Raw genomic sequence first — 17,388 nt, forward strand, 5'->3', positions numbered from 1 at the left:
GTGGGGAGATTTATATACACAAGAACATGAAACAATGGGTGTTACCATACACACTGTAACCAGAGTGATCACTTAAGGTGAGCTATTACCAGCAGGATGGGGGGGGAACTTTTTGTAGTGATGATCAAAATGGGCCATTTCCAGCAGTTGACAAGAACGTCTGAGGAACAGTGGGGGGGAAGGGATAAACATGGGGAAATAGTTAAAATCTAATGTTTCCATTTTAACACACACTTCTCATTCCCTGAAGTTTTATAGTTTTAAGGAGATTGGTGTGGTGACAGCAGGGGCTCTTTAACCCATAAAAGGAGAGCCTAAAAAGTGAAAATAAAAGGAGAAATGTCTTTTGAGACATGGGTACAGAAGGAGTTCAGGGGAGAAGCTCAGCAGGGAAAATTTTTTATGTTTGTGAACAAATTATCGATGTAAAAAGGAAAAAAGTACCTTACATTTATTAGAGAAACAAAGTTTGAAAGACCTGCTCCAAGCAGAGGACCATACACCAGGAACTCCAGTTTTCTAATCTCAAATCCGTGGTCTGAGCAAGTCAATGCTCTGTGCCTTAGTTTCCCCCCAAGCAAGCCTTAATTCCCCTCTCACAGGTGTGCTGTGACTAAGCAACATGCAGCGCTCTGGGGGCAGGAAGCACCACAGAAGTGCTAAACAGTCTTTATTTAAGAGAATATGGAAGAAGTTAGGGCCACTCTTGGATAAAGAACAAATTTCATGGAAAAATAAATGTTGTAGTAGCCACCTACTTTTCAGCTTGGGTTTTTATTAGAGGGTGACAATGAGTTGAACAGCTGTGTTAGAAAAATTGCACAATCATGGGGAAAAGAAACCTGTTGAAAGAGGAACATGTATAGGTCTATATACTAATATAATCCCATGTGAGAGCTAGGAATTATTGCAATTTTATGGTCACTTCAGGCAGTGATTCTGCCTTTGTATAATGCACAAAACTATAGTGCCTGCCCCAAAAGAGCTTATTAGACAATGAACTTGCCACATTTATATATTGCATTCAAGTTTTCCAGTTGAACAGGGAAACGTCCCTAATAACCCACAATGGACAAGTGTAGTAGGGAGTTTTCAAAAAGGAAGACATACAGCATTGTATGCCAACTACCTGCAGTCTGTCACAGGTTCAGCTATGCCCTTTAGAGGGTTCAGATTTCAGCTCTCAGCTGTGCTTGGTCCCAGGCTGAGACGCGGGTCTTTTGGGGGAGATATGAAGTAACCTGTCTTCTGTAGGAGGAAGAGCTGGTAGGAACAGAATAAGATGAAAGATTGGCTGTGGTTCCTTTCTTTCACTGGTTCTCTGGCAGAACCCTGGATGGAAGAAGCTAGGAAAGGGCCAAAGGAGGCCAGGAGCTAGGCCAGAGAAGAGAGCCTCAAGAGCAACAGCCACCACAGAAATGGCTCTGGGAAACCATTGAGAAGGGCAGCCTTGGGTTTAGGAAATAATGTTGCCCGGAACTTGAGGACAGAGTAGAAGGAGGGTCCAGACTTCTGGGTAGTAACCGCTAGAGAGGTGGTGGTGGAAACCCAGGCACCAGGGCAAAAAGGCCTGTTGAGTCCAGGGAGGGCTGATGAAGGAGTGATCCATGTGTTTGGTACTTTCTTTACCCCAAAAGGGAAGGTCTGCATTGTGGAGGACCCAAACATCAAATCCTCAACTGTCCTGTCAGGAAACTGAGGCAGACTCTGTCCTTACAGCAGACCAAGTAAGCTGCTGTTGTGCAGTCCCAGGTGAAACCAAAACAATCAACTGAGTTCTCACTCTGCTGTTGCCAGGAGGTTCTATGGGGCTCTGGTATGCACCCAAATGATAGATGCAGCCTGAAAAAACAGTTGGTGTTGCAAGCTTTTGCAACTCTCTCCCCCTCCCCCACCCCAAATTATGGGATTTGATTGTCTGACTTCCACACTTATACACTATTGACAGTCCTCGGGGAACCCAAGACTGAGTTGCCTCCTGTCTCCAAGGTGAGGGAGTCTTGCCTGTGCCTGGCTGAGTGTCCGCGCTCTCTAACACCACCAGCTTTCAACCACAACCACTCTCCTCTGGGACATACCAGCCCTTAACGTTGCTTTGTAGGTTAACAATTAATGCACCCCAATCCCTGAGTCCTTTTGAATCATTCCTCTTTGATAGCCAGCCTCTGAGTTGGGCTAATTCCCAATCCTTTGCCCCCCAGAGGTGCAGTGTACCCCATTTTTATCTTAAACCACCACTGCTGTAAATCACATTGAACTTGTGAGCACTTATAATAAAAGTAGGTTTAGCCAAGACAGCGTGGTTACTACTGGGCTGGTGTTGCGGAGATAAGGGGCAGCCCCTAGGCGGTGGCTGGCGAGCAGGAATCTGGGTAGTTGCAGGGGTTAAAATCAGCAGCCAAGGGTCAGGGTCAGAGTTCAAATTTCAGTAGTCACCAGGCTGGAGTTGGGAGTCAGGGTTGAAGTCAGTCTGGGATCAGAACAAAACAAGGTGAGGTCTGGAGCCACAGCAAGCCAGAAGTCTTATGGGGTTGCCCAGATGATTTTCTGCAGCATCTTCTAGGGTTAAATAGTAAGCAGTGGGCCCATCCAAGGCTGCGGGGTGCTGTCAATCTGGCTACTTTAGGCATTGCAGGAAGTAACACCCAATCTCCACAGGGCTCCTTTGATGTGGCTACATGTGGCCTTCCACTGGCAATGTTGGGAGCATTCACTGCCTCAAGCTGCACAGACCTGGGTTCTAGTCCTGCAGTTTCTTACATTACACCCCAATCAGGGGCACCTTTCCTCTGGTTTGGCACCAAGCCTGGTTTGTCTTACTGAAACTAAGTCAGGGGCATGGGTAGCAGGTTCCCAGGAGCGCACTTTGGGACCATAGGCTTTCCAATCTAGAGATTGTACAGTCTCCCCCTTTGCAGTCTAGAGTGGAGGATAGTTTGGGCTTCTATATTCCTTATGCCTTTGGACCTGAACCAGTGGGAGCTGGGGAGACAGAACTGATGGGGGATTGGGAGGTGGCAGATGGCGGGGGTGGGGGCAGAGGCATGCAGAATTAATTGCTGAGCAAGGAGATGGGCAGATGTGGTGGTGAGAGCTCCTACAGTGGTGGCCAAAATCACCTTAATAAATTTGAGGGATTCAGCAGCACTAATTGTCTCTGATGCTGAGGTGTGGTGTGGCAGAGGGAGTTCAAAAATCCAGACAAACACTATATATATATTTAATCAGGAAAAACCTCATGATTTGGGAGCCAGTGTCATGATTTTTAAGGGTCTGACGCATGATTTTTGAACCTTTGGAGTTGGCAATACTGCAGTTAAATGGTCGGTGCATACATATTTCTGGCACTGAATACGAACTCTTTGGTTAACAGCAGCAAACATTTGCTATCTATGCCGTTAGATATCAAAGCCAGATACCGACAGCTACTGTGTTCTCTAAGGGCATAGCAAGGAAATGGGTCTCTACCTGATCCCTCTTTGAATCTTGCTGAGTTCTTGGCCTCGGCAACATCATGTGTCAGTGAAGTACGCTTTGTGTGAACAAGTGCTTCCTTGAGTATTGAGTTGTCTATTTTTCAGTTCCCTCGAATGTCTCCTTGCTCTTGTGTTTTGAGACCCAGGGAACAGAAGCTTTTGATCTACCTTCTTTAGACCATTTGTATTTTATATACCAATGTTAGTCTCCTTTCTAAGGTAAACAATCCCAACCTTACAATCTCTTCATGTGATTTTTTTGGTTTCTCTATTCATGGCAGCTAGGATTGCCACAGGAGAGAGAGGGAGTGTATGAGCGTGAGTGAGAGAAAGAAAAAGAGAAGCAGGAAAATGCAGGAGAGGAGCAGCTCCTGAATGAGACCTTGAAGGAGCACCCAGTAAGATAAGAGGAGACCCAGGAGAGAACTGCACTTTGCTAGTCAAAAGCCTTTTCATCTTCTGGTGAATATAACTTCCTAAACTGCCCCATGCAATAGTCACTCAACCCCTATCAGATCCTTAAGTTAACACTGTGATGTACCAAAGCTGCACTGCCTAAAGAGTGAGAACCCAAAGGCCTCTCTATTTTCCAGGGTTAGATCCTCAGCTGGTGTAAATTGTCATACCTCCATTGAATGGACCTATGACAACTTACACCAGTTGAAATTTTGCCTGTAGGTCATCTGCTTGGTAGCATCATTGAGCTTTCAACATATTTTAGTTGAATAGCAAGTGTGTAGCTGATGGACCAAAATGCACTGAAAATGACCTGAAGAAGAGCTTTGTAGCTCAAAAGTTTCTCTTTCACCAACAGAAGTTGGTCCAATAAAAGATATTATCTCATCCACCACCTCTCCCTAATATCCTGGGACCAGCAATGCTGCAACAGTGCAAACTGAAAATGAACTGTCAAAGGAGCATTTATACTATAGTCCAATAGCCTGTTCTGACACATTTTTTCAAGTGGGTTTTGACACAAGTCATTTTAGCCTCTAGGTGCATCTCTTACTGTCTTTACTAGCTAGGTTCATCTGGTTAGTGTGGTCTCTCTGAAAGTGCTAAAATTGTGTAGGAAATGGTAAAAAATAATGCAGAGTTTATGGGTTATAAATAGGCTTGGAAGAATTAATTTTTTTACAGTAAACATTGGTAAACTTCGATTTCCCCATAAACGCACATTGATGAAAAAGTGCATTTCAATTGTTGATAGGATTTTGATCATTTGTGTTTTAACGGTTACAAAGCTTTTACTTTCTGAATCTCAATGTCTGCTGCTGTTAAATAAATATTATGACCTTCCTGCTCATGATTTCCCTCAACTGTGAAATTCAAATGGATAAAATAATCTAACAAAACCTGCTTAAAGCCCATAATTTTGTGCACTTGTGAAAATTTAAATTGATCAAAATAAACATGGATAGTATCCATTGAAATTATTTAAAAAAAAAAAATTTTGTCAAGCTACTTTAAACAATTGGCATAGACCTATATACTCTTACAGTCAAGTTTAACATTTCCCAAACGAGTGATTCTTTTATAATTTTTTTTTTAGAATATTTCATTTAATAAGGCTAAATCCATACAAATACCAATGTGGTGTGACATGTATGTGTACATGTTTGTAGCAGTGTATATAACCTCTCAAATTATGTTAAAGGAACTGAAAGTTTCAAAGTGAAGCATTCAAAAGTTAAGAAATGCCAGATTTAAGATTAAACATGCAAGATTTGTTCCCGTTGGGCAAATTCATTTTGACACAGTCTTTAGTTACATAATCTTATACTATTTTTTCCCCACGACCCCTGCCTCATTCAGTGCAAAGGATGGAGCGTGTTCACTGAATGGGTAACTATGCAATATTTCTTTTTTCTCTTCTTTCAGCATGTAGCCCCATACATTACTTACAGCAGACAAATGAATGCAGATAGAAAAGCCCATGAGGAAATTAATCTATGGTGCCCCATCATAGTATCTTAGTTCTTCGCAAGTATAAATAAATTCATCTTCACAACACCCTAGAGACGAGAGGGGGTATTATTACCATTTTACCCATGGGGAATCAAGACATAGAGATTAAAAACAAAATTGTCCACAGTATCTGCTATTTTAGGTGCCCAATTTAAGAAGCCTAGGGCCTGATTTTTTTCAGAGTACTTAGTATTTTACAGCACTTTATATGTTCAGATCACAGCTCCCAATGACTACAGTTGCAAGGGTTCATTGCTTCTGCAAATCAGAAGATAAGGCACACACTGATTACCTGTGGAAATGGTTTAAATGACATGCCCAGTATGACAAAGGAACTCTGTGGCAGAGGCAGGGATAGAATCCAGTTTTCCAGGATGTCGTTCAGCAGCCTTAATGATAAGCATACTTTCTCTTTCTGCAGTTCCCCAGATCCCTGCTTCATTCACCATCCACCTTCCAGCTTTTGCACTAAATGAGGCAGATATACTGCAGACAACAACCTTATTAATTGCACAGCCCTAATTCATCCCCAGAACAGGTCTATCCCAGGCACCGTGTGTGGCAGGGGTCTCACTGAAAAATATAGTATGTGATTAAAATGTGATCTTGTAATTACTGTATCATAATGCATATGCACAAGGGGGCTCAATTTAGATTGCACATACATCTGGCATTTCTTAACTTCTAAGTATATGACTTTACAACCTTAATGTTCTTTTAGTGCAATCTTTAATGTAATTTTCTACATTAAAAACATTTTTGTTTTTTCAATTTTTGTTATATGGAACAAATTGAACCCCCTCCCCACACACACACACACACACACTCAGCAGAAGCAGCGGGGTCGGGGCCTTTAGATCCACAGTACAGTCCTCTATCACTTCAGCTAATGAAGTAACTAGTAGCAGTTGTAAGCTGTTATCTTCTATATGAATTTGCTACTAGAAAGGGAACAAGAGACTTTGACAGTGGCATTCACAACTATTTGGTAGACAATATGGAATGTTTAGACTCAGGAATAATGGCTTCAACGGCAGGTTCTGTAAGGGCATGCCTGATAGTGGTTACAGGCCCTTCTGCCTCTGTACCCTCCCTTGCTGCTGTCCCCTCTGGCTGCTAATTCCTATTCTCCCCCACCCCAACTTTCTGCTCCCCTCTGTCTATCTCCCCTGCCTCTCCCCCCCCACATGTTCCTCACTCCTCTAAATTCCAGGCAGGCTGCTCCCTCCTCTTCCAGGCCACAATACTTCCTAAGAGCATCCAGTAATTGAAGAGAAAATCCTGCCCCGAACTGGAACATGTTTAGTTGCTCTGTGGGCATGGTGTATTTGTAATCTAGTTGGCACCTTGAAGCTGTCACGGGGGCCTGGAGCCTGCCCAGTGTAGATGGAGTCTTCAGAGAATTTAGCTTGCCAAACTCTCAAAAGTCTCTGCTGAGCAAGTGTAAACTGAGATTTTTTTCAGAGTCTTAAAAAATGGGCAAATTTGGATGTGATTTCATAGGGACAACAAAAGGTACATACAAAAGTGCCTGCTCTAAAGCATGCAGATGCTAAAACTTCTCAGCTAAAATGGTTATAAGAGGTTTTTGCTTAACATGGGTAAAACAATGTATTTTTTCCTGAACCACATTTTGAGAGATGATTGAATTGTTTTAGCCAAAAATTTCCTATACAACAGGTGGGTGGGAGGCAGGGGGGAATCAGCCAGAAGCAAACAATCAGCATTAGAAAATTACAGCCTGAATGATTTGTTTGGCAAAGTTATAAGCAACTGAAAAGAAGATCTTATAATGAAAGTAGTGGTTAACCTTAACTATAGGTAGCGCTACCTTCATTGCCTAATATGATGTATAATGGAATTGACAAACTTGCTAAGTCTAATAACAAATCCATGAGTTCAAATGTCATTGAATTTGCAGTCTGTTTAGGGCAAACGAGGAGGGGAGGCAGAAGCAAATACAGGCAGCCTATGAAGAAAGCAACAGAGATAGAGAGAAATTCTAATGGGAGTAAATCCCGTGTATGCTCTCTTTCATTAGAATGGAAAGCACCTAATACATTATGGGAGCTACTGCAAACATAAGGTGACACCTTGAAGTTCTTGCACACATGAAAAATAACTATTGATAAGGTTCACACTTGTGCAAATCTGGCTCTGACTGGGGTGATCATGAGGTTCTATCCTTAATACTCAGCAAAATAAAAAAAAACCTTTTCTTAAAAAATTAATTGTTACTCTTGGGGGAAGGAATATGATTTTAACTTTATGGGGGAAAGATTTGTGGGCGTGATCTGATTTGTACACATACACAAAATCGTTTGCAGTTATCTAGACCTTGAACTCCTCCAGGCTTGTGTTTATTTCACACATTAACTATAAAAAACATTAGTATAGGCTGTAACAACACACACAGCCAGAGTGGAAAGGAATGGGTGTTTTCACTCTGATTTTGTATGATGCCAGATTGTGACACGTTTCAGTATTCATTATGATGCCTGTTCTTAAATTAATTTGCAAATGATAATATCAAGCTGAACTTTCACACATTCCTTTTAATCTCCATAAGGTTAAGGTCTCTACCCTGATTGATTTGTTGTTGTTTTTCACAACCCAGGAGTTTGTATAGCAAGTGTCAAGAGCAAACTGAATGGCTTAAGACAGCCTTAAATGTGAGAGATGCGAGTGGCACTGCTGCTCTGTAGCAAACTATAAGCCTGGGTGGGGAAATCTTTAATATGCAAACTAAGCAAGCCAGACATCAGGACAATAGAATTATATAATCCATTTTCAGAATGGCCAGCTGTTCCATTAGGAGGCTGCTCAGTTCCCCACTCTTCTCTTTCCCCCAATGATAATTATGCAAATGTGTGGTGAGACAGGAAGCCAGCTGGGCTACCAACTGAAATATTAAGCTGTGCTTTGTAACTTCAGACTCCTTATTAGCAGTGCTACATGTAGAGCTGCAAACTATATGATAGATGTCTCTGGATGGGGCTTGCCGTTTGCCTTAACTTACCATCAGCCCACCCAATGATGTAAACACAAAGTTTGTAAACTGTTTAAAGCAAAAATGTTGTATCATCTCCACGCTCCTTAAAAATGTATGTTGTCAGAAAATCCTTTCACTGTGTCGAGAAAAATAATCCACAACCAAAAGAATCATGGTGTTGGTACAAACGGTCAGAACACAAGTTGAGTGCACAATTAATGGACTCACATTGCACCATTGTTTCATCCTCTGCCAGTTTAAGCTACTTTCACTATGCTGTGTGTGTCTCTGTCCACTGATTTTTGATTTATGTTCTGGATTTGGGTGCTGCCTGGCTGAAATATAAAAGTGCAGATGTTGTTTTAGTTTGGGCAAGACAATTGGGTGGCAAATTCATTAAGAGGGTATGCTGCGTCTGCGAATAGCACTCTTTGTCAGTCCCCTTTGTCAGAAAAAGACAGAAAGAAACTGCATTAACACACACATGCACATCTTCCTTCCAGGCCTTTTGTAAACATGAGAAAGAAACTAAAGGAGGTACAAGTCTAGTGTTGAAAAAAATTCTTTGCCAGTCACCTTTAAGAGCCCATGAGTGTGGCTCCAGAATTCTCTGGAGAAGGATGTCAGTGCTCAGACATGTACCTGCAAAGCATTTCCTTCCTCACTACCTGGTGTTAAGAATGCAAGCTCTGCAATCATGACCCATACGAGAGTGAGGACCCTGTTCTCCTATCCAGCAGTACAGATCCTGGGCATTTCATGTGTTTAAGTTTCTATGGAAGAGGTTTTTCAATACATCCTGAGACCCCTAAGTGATGTTCACTTTCTAAAACCATTTCAAATAAATATAGTTGGTCATGGATGTGCTATAGGCCTCTTTTGCTTGACCTCCATTAAATTTGTTCATCTCCTTCCTCCACGCTCCCCATTTTTAATATTTGATAAGTGTCCACAGCCTTTTAGGTGCTGCATGCGACACTAAATATAGTCACAGGGAGATGGGTTATAGGAGAAGCCAGGTGCTTCAAGGTGGGTATCACTGGAGGAAAAAAGGGGCACAGGGTGATGCAATAAGAAATGAGGTCAGGGTTGTAGATTGGAGCAAAGCTATGTGGGAACTTTGCAGTTTGGTGTCCCCTATCCCTGTGCTATCAATAAAACATAAGAATGGCCACATTGGGTCAGATCAATGTCCATCTAGCCTGGTATCCTGTCTTCTGACAGTGGTCAGATGCTTCAGAGGGAATGAACAGAACAGGGCAATTATCAAGTAATCCATTCCCTGTCATCCAGTCCTAGCTTCTGGCAGTCAGAGGTTTAGAGATGCCCAGAGCATGGGATTGTGTCCCCGTCCATCCTGATTAATAGCCATTGATGGACCTATCCTCCATGAACTGATCTAGTTCTTTTTTGAATCCTGTTAGTCTTGGCCTTCACAACATATCCTGGCAAGGAGTTCCACAGGTTGACTATGCGTTGTATGAAGAAGTACTTCCTTATGTTAGTTTTAAAACCGCTGCCTATTAATTTCATTGGGTGACCCCTGGTGGTTGTGTCATGTGAAGGGGTAAATAACACTTTTTTCCCACACCACTCATGATTTTATAGACCTCTAACATATCCCCCCTTAGTCCTTCCTTTTCTAAGATGACCAGTCCCAGTCTTTTGAATGTCTCCTCATATGGAAGCTGTTCCATACCCTTAGACATTTTGTTGCCATTCTCTGTTCGTTTCCCAACTCCAACGTATCTTTTTTTAAGATGGGGCAACCAGAACTAGGTGTGGGTGTACCATGGAATTATAAAGTGGCTTTATGATGCTTTCTATCTTATTATCTGTCCCTTTCCTAATGGTTCCTAACATTGTTAGCTTTTGTGACTGCAGCTGCACATTGAGTTTTCAGAGAACTATCCACAGTGAGTCCAAGATCTTTCATGAGTGGTAACAGCTAATTTAGACCCCATCATGTTGTATGTATAGTTGGGATTATGTTTTCCATTGTGCATTCCTTTGCATTGATCCACATTGAATTTCATCTGCCATTTTGTTGCTTAGTCACCCAGTTTTGTGAGATCCCTTTGTAACTCCTCACAGTCAGCCTTGGACTTTGATTAATTTTGTATCTTCTGCAATTTTTTTGACCTCACTGTTCACCGCCTTTTCCAGATAATTTATGAATATGTTGAATACGACTGGTCCCAGTACAGATCCTTGAGGGATCCCACTCTTTACCTCTCTCCATTGTGAAAATTCACCATTAATTCTTACTCTTTGTTTCCTATCCTTTAGCTAATTACTGATCTCTGAGAGGAACTATCCCTCTTATCTCATGACTGCTTACTTTGCTTAAAAGCCTTTGGAGTGGGATCTTGTCAAAGGCCTTCCTAAAGTCTAAGTACACTGTATCCCCCTTGTTCACATACTTGTTGACACCCTCAAAGAATTCTCATAGATTGGTTAGGCATGATTTCCCTTTACAAAAGTCGTGTTGACTCTTCCCCAACATATCATGTTCATCTATGTATCTGATAATTCTGTTCTTTACTATAGTTTCAACCAATTTGCCTGATACTGAAGTTAGGTTTACCAGCCTGTAATTGCCAGATCACCTCTGGAACCTTTTTTTTTTTAAAAATCAGTGTTACAGTAATTATCACCCAGTCATCTGGTACAAGGCTAATTTAAGTGATCAGTTATGTACCACAGTTAGTCATTCTACAATTTCATATTTGAGTTCCTTCAGAACTCTTGGGTGAATACTATCTGGTCCTGGTTGCTTATTACTATCTAAATTATCAATTTGTTCCAAAACCACCTCTATTGACACCTCAGTCTGGGGACACTTCCTCAGATCTGTCATCTAAAGAATGGCTCAGGTATGGGTAAGGTGATCAGATAGCAAGTGTGAAAAATTGGGACACTTATTTTCAAGGTGTGTGTGTGTGTGGGGGGGGGTAATAGTTGCCTATATAAGACAAAACCCCAAATATTGGCATGATCCTGATAATGTCGGGACATCAGGTCGCCCGAGGTGTGAGTATCTCCATCACATTCTCTGCAGTGAAGACTGGTGCAAAGAATTCATTTAGCTTCCCTGCAATGGCTTTGTCTTCCTTGAGTGCTCCTTCAGCACCATCATCTTCTAGTGGCCTCACTGATTGTTTGGCAGACTTCCTGTTTCTGATGCACTTAAATTTTTTTAAAGATAACTTCCATTTAATTTATCTATAAGGTGTTGGATCATCCAGAACCATTGGTCTGGATTTACTGTCTTCCAGCCCACCTTTACTTTGACCTTAATGAATGAAAGTTTATTCATGTATTCATTTCCTTAACACAGTTGTGGCCAGAAATAGTGGTAACTGCTCTATGGACTTAATCCTGCTCCTCTGGAAGCCAATGGCAAAATTCCCTTTGACTTCAGTGGGAGAGGAGGGGTAGCGATGCATGCTTATCTCTCCTAATTATAACATCTGCATGTTTGTGAAATGCACAGCCCATCATTACCATATAGCAGATCTTGACAACCAAGGACTTTGTGACACTTAAAATTCATGCCGCAAGCAGCTGGGATCTGTGTAATGGACTTCAGTAGAACAGGACGATGGCATAACATGCTTGCAGCAGTGAAAATTATACTGCTGAGGATTCATTGGAATGGTTACATTTTCCTTTTTAGGCTGAAGGTGGAGTGTGGGCTGGCAAAATAATTTATTAATATGAATGATAATTCACTTGGCTGAAACCTGAAAGTTATGTCAAGGGTTGTGACTTTTGGCTGTGTTGAAATCTGCCCATGCAGGCAAACACTGAACTACAATTCGTCATGGAACTGTCACTTTCTTAAATGCTAAATTGTATTGTGCAGGAAAGAAGAGAGAGAATGCATTCAGTAATGTAGGAGGCCAAATGCTAAGCATTATTTACAATGGCTTGAAGTTTGTAGGAAGGAAAATGTAATGAATGGAGAAACTCTTGAACTCGTTTGCAAGGCTGAAGGAATAAGACCACTATTTTTATACAGGGTAAGGGGAAAGCTGGCCTTGGGGTTAAGGTGCTGGAGTGGGGTTTGGGTGGCCTGGGTTCAATTCACAAGTCTGCTGCTGATTCCCTTTGCAACCTTTAAACAAGTCAGTTAATCTCTCTGCGCTAGAGCTCCATCAGCACAATGGGGAGAGTAATGCCTACATGTAGTTGAGGCTCTGCGATTGTGGTGATGGGAATCATACAGATACCTAGACCAGTAGTCCCCAAACTTTTGAGGGACATCCCCACTCTACCCTTGTCCATGTGCCTCTATTCCCCCCTCCCACCCCGGGGCCAAGAACAGGGCCGTGGCTGGGGCAGGGGACATGGACAGGATAAGGAGGCTGGGGGTGGGTCTGGTTCTGGGCAGGGCCATCCTTAGGATTTATGGGGCCCTATGCAATATGCCCTGAGGGGGGATATTGAGGGACAGGGGAGGGGAAGGTGGGGGCTCCACTGAAGGTGGTCCCCAGCCGGTGCCACTGACCCCAGTGTGTCGAGGGGACACAGCCCCCACCCCCCCACCACCTGTGGACCCTCAGAACCCTCCTGGCGCCATCCTTCCCGGCGCGGCTTCTGCCAGGGCACCTAGGCGAGCATGGGGTTTCTTCCACCCCGTGGCTTGGGCTGTCTACTTGGATGCCCATTTTTCTCGGGGGTCCCATATTGGCCACGGGGGCGGGGAGGGCGGCTCTGGGCACGTGCCTTGTTGGCCTGTGTCTCAATCTGCATGGGGGGGGGGGGGTGATGGAAGCTCTGGCCAGGGGCCACGCCACACACCCAGCTTTGAGAGGAGATTCCAGTCTCTAGCACGCACGGCTCCCTCTGTGCACCCACAGCCCCACGCCAACTCCTACCTTGTTGATCTCCCAGAGAGAAACCCTCCGGCCAGCGGGTGGGCTGAAGGGAGTGAGCAGTGTGCAAGAAGGAGGGGCCAAGGGCCTTCTTTTACATGTGTTCCCCCCCACACCTTTTTTTTTTAATTTCCCACCCCTGCTGCTGATTGTTGTCCTGATTCACTCTGCACATGTGCAGCGAGGAAGGCCCCGGGTGAAAACTGCACACAGCCCCGGCCAGCCTGCCTCTGGGTAGGACAGCGGAGTCAGAGCACAGCACAAGCGGAACTGGCCGGGGCCCCGCAGCCCAGGTGTGCCCCAAATTTTTGCAGCTGTGTATGCTGCGTATGCCTAAGCATGGCCCTGGGTCTGAGAGCGGGGCCGGGGATGGAGCCACAGGTAGGGGCCGAGGCTTAGGGTGGGAGCAGGCCCTCTGCTAGATGCAGAGCTGAGGCTGGGGATAGGGCCAGGCGCGGGGTCGGGAGCTGGGGCAGGAGCTGGGAGCGGATCAGGGCTGGGTGGCACTCCCTCCTACCCTGTGGGGGTTGGCCTGGAGTTGCCATGCCCCCGCAAATGTTCCTCAGCGCCCATGTAGGGGGCACGCCCCACTGTTTGGAGACCTGTGAGCTGGGCAGATCTGAAGCATAACCAGCAGTTGTACAATGCATGCACTGCCATATTTTCAATGCTGTAAAGGGTGCAATTCAGCTGAACAATCTGCTCTGTGCTGAAGCTATACAAGTTAATTGTCAGCCTGTAAGCACATCTTCTTAAATCCAGTTTGCTTTGGTACAATGTGCGCTTATAAATTGTCCCAGAGCCAACCCCCAGAGATCAGGAGGACCTGCAGTCCCCACTGTAGTGCAGGGAAACTGTATGTGCTCAACACATTTTCACATCTGGTCTGAATGTAAATTAAAAGCATTTTTAAATCATCCGACGTGTGTTTTAAAATTTTAAGCATGGAATTATGTGACGCTCACTGTCTATAGTGCATATGCGTTGTACCAGTGGTATTGGGAGAGGGGTTTTCTAAAATTGTTTTTAGGGTTTAGAATGGTGATTTAGACTGATGTTTGCCTATGCACCCAGAGCTTGGGGTCAGCACATTTGCAAATTAAAATAAATATCTATCAAAAATGTAATATTCCTGTTAGTAAACTTGCCAAAAACCTTTCTGAATATGCATAATAATAGATTTTTGGCAACGATAATTAGCCCTTGTTAAAGTCTAATTCTGCCACATTCCAGACGAAAAGCAGAAATGTAGGTCCTGATTCAACAAGTTGCAAGATTAGGGCTTTAATAATAACAATAATAATAACAATAATAATAATTATAATAATAAGAAAAAAAGACTGGTTAAGGAACAAGAAGAATTCCATCTTTACAACAAGAGATAAGTCTGGGTCTTCCCTGAAACAAGAAGACAGTGTGTGAATTTGTTATACAACATTCTGAATATTTTTACCTCTGGAAAATGTCCCAGTTGTGGCCATGAATTTCGAAGACTATTCAATTTTTTTTTTTTTTTTGGTAAACTAATGGAGGAGATTAAGTTTGAGGTCCTGAAAAACTATTACTAATAACTGTCACAGAACTCAGATGCAGCTAATCAGTATACATACGTTTGTGATCCGGTTTGATGTTGCTTTATAGCTCAATATTAATGACCTGTAAGGTGGTTAACGATAGAAGTTTAGGGCTGTTCTACACACAATTATACCAGGATAAAGGGGCCTTATACGAGTATAGCTTATTCCCCTTCAAGTCCCTGTTTTGCCTGATTCAGAGCGAATGCTTTTTAACTTGTCATTTATTTTGATATCTATTTTCTCTCTCCACCCATCCCCATCTATTTCTTCAGCAAAGGAATATGAAAACTCTTAAGGCTTTCATTAACCCTTGTTGTTAAAGAATTTTACCAGTGATTTTTCATGCATGTTGTAAGCACCTATCTAAATATTTACCTAATTCCTCTGGAGACATTTTAGTCTATTGGCAACATCATGTGTTTCCTAGTACACCTTAACTGGCTGGTAAAAGCTGTTCAGATCTCTCAAGTAAATATTTGTTTTAGAGCCACTATTTTTTAAAGAAAAAGTAAAACAGGAATTAATTAGAAAAGAAACTAAATTTTTGCATAATAAGGTTGTGTGACTTGAATTAGGAAACCATACGTCAGCCTCAACTTTGAATATTCTGGTTGCTGTTGCTTTGTGAAACAAGAACCAGAACTCAGATTTCAGAGTAGCAGCCGTGTTAGTCTGTATTCGCAAAAAGAAAAGGAGTACTTGTGGCACCTTAGAGACTAACAAATTTATTAGAGCATAAGCTTTCATGAGCTACAGCTCACTTCATCGAATGCATCCGATAAAGTGAGCTGTAGCTCACGAAAGCTTATGCTCTAATAAATTTGTTAGTCTCTAAGGTGCCACAAGAACCAGAACATCATTGAAATGGATTTTATGCATGTGTTCATGGTCCACTTTTATTTTTGATTTCATTTGGGCTGCTCACTCAGTTCAATATATCCTAACGCAAACTAGCACAGAGGGTTGATGGTTGGGACGGATATTTTTTCCCCTGAAAGAAGGAAGCTGTATGACAGTTTCTTACTCGAGGGAATGTGCTATGTACGTTTGATCTTCCTTTCAGGGCTGCAAAACGCTGCTTTCAGGAGAGCCCAGTTAACAACACAGGCTGAGGCTTTCCCCCACTTCCATGATGCAATTGGATACTTGCTTCATCTGTTCCCTTTAAGCAGTTCAGCTTTAGCAAGGGAAGAAAGCCGCTTTCAGTTTAACGAACTCCAGCTCTGGCCTAGTTGTGCTCCATTGTCTCTGTGGTGTCCGCCCTTTCGGCTGAGGATCTCGGCATAAAGCAAACTCCAATTAGAGAAAAAAAAAAAAGAGAGAAAAGAAAATAGATAGAGGCAAAGTTAGTCAGCTTCTCCAAATCTATAGCACACTGATTAAACAGATGGAATCACGTGGCCAGTGGCTTTGCTGCAGCCTGGCCTCCTAAGCAGGTGGCTGTGATTCAGAGGGGCATTCTGGAAATGATGAGTAGTTTGCCCTTCTGATTCATGGCTACCCAGCTTACAATGGCCATATGTTGATTACAACTTGAGTTGGCTCCTGCTGTTGCAGGAATTGGAACATATTCCCTCCCCCTTAAAAAAACAACCCCCCCTCACACAGAGAGCCTCCCATAGACAGTTAAAAAAAATATCCAACACTTGTTGAGTGCAGGTTTGGAGACCATCCATGCTACAGAACCCCATGGGTATGATTCCTTGAAGGGCTAATTGCTGACCGCCTTTCATTAAGAGACCATCGCTGTGGTCCCAGCAGCATTTTGAACGTTTATTCCAATGGGCAGATGGCCCTTTGCTGTAATACAAGCAGACACATCTAATGTTACAGATGGATTATTATGCTGATTCATCGCTTAAAGAAAAACTTACAACTTAACTCATGATGAAGTGAGCTGTAGCTCACGAAAGCTTATGCTCAAATAAATTTGTTAGTCTCTAAGGTGCCACAAGTACTCCTGTTCTTTTTGCGAATACAGACTATCAGGGCTGCTACTCTGAAACCTGTTAACTCACAATAGGGGATTCATTTGAACATTAATCCTACTCTAGCATATGTTCCTCTTCCATGTTGCTAGTTCTTCCTCTGTGGAACAAAGTTCTCCATCAGTACTGCTGGTGCTTACCCTCCTCCTTGCAAAAATTAAAAATACAAAGAGTTGTAAAAAACCAGTGTAAAAATAAATATGGTCCTTGTTGGGACCTAGTCTTGCTAAGTGCTGGACACCTTCCACTCCTACGGAAGAGTGGTGATAAGCTATGTGGATACTACTTGTCTTTCTAAGTCATGCCAACAGAGGTGTGGGCCATTCCCAGGTAGAGTCTGTGATCTACCCATGTCACTGGTTGGGCAGGATATAGACTTCGGGCAACTCAGCACATTCGGCAGAAGGAAGTGGAGTTGTTCTGAAGGTCAAGGCAACTTTCCTCTCCTGGAAAGTGGTTTTTCTGGACCCAGCTCCTATCACGGGGCTTGGCTACCATGAGGAGGAA

At 43.0% G+C, this 17,388-nt stretch overlaps 1 long non-coding RNA gene across 1 annotated transcript in view; it reads left to right on the forward strand.

Moving 5' to 3' along the window:
• The first annotated feature begins 5,275 nt into the window (after nucleotides 1-5,275).
• Nucleotides 5,276-17,388, forward strand: part of LOC122459734 — a 28,100-nt gene continuing 15,987 nt past the window's right edge. The window contains exon 1 of the long non-coding RNA XR_006280602.1: nucleotides 5,276-5,321. This is a non-coding gene — a long non-coding RNA (uncharacterized LOC122459734). The remainder of the gene's footprint in view (nucleotides 5,322-17,388) is intronic.

This window comes from Dermochelys coriacea, chromosome 4 (genome assembly GCF_009764565.3).
Source record: "Dermochelys coriacea isolate rDerCor1 chromosome 4, rDerCor1.pri.v4, whole genome shotgun sequence".
In the NCBI taxonomy this organism is placed as follows: Eukaryota; Metazoa; Chordata; order Testudines; family Dermochelyidae; genus Dermochelys; species Dermochelys coriacea.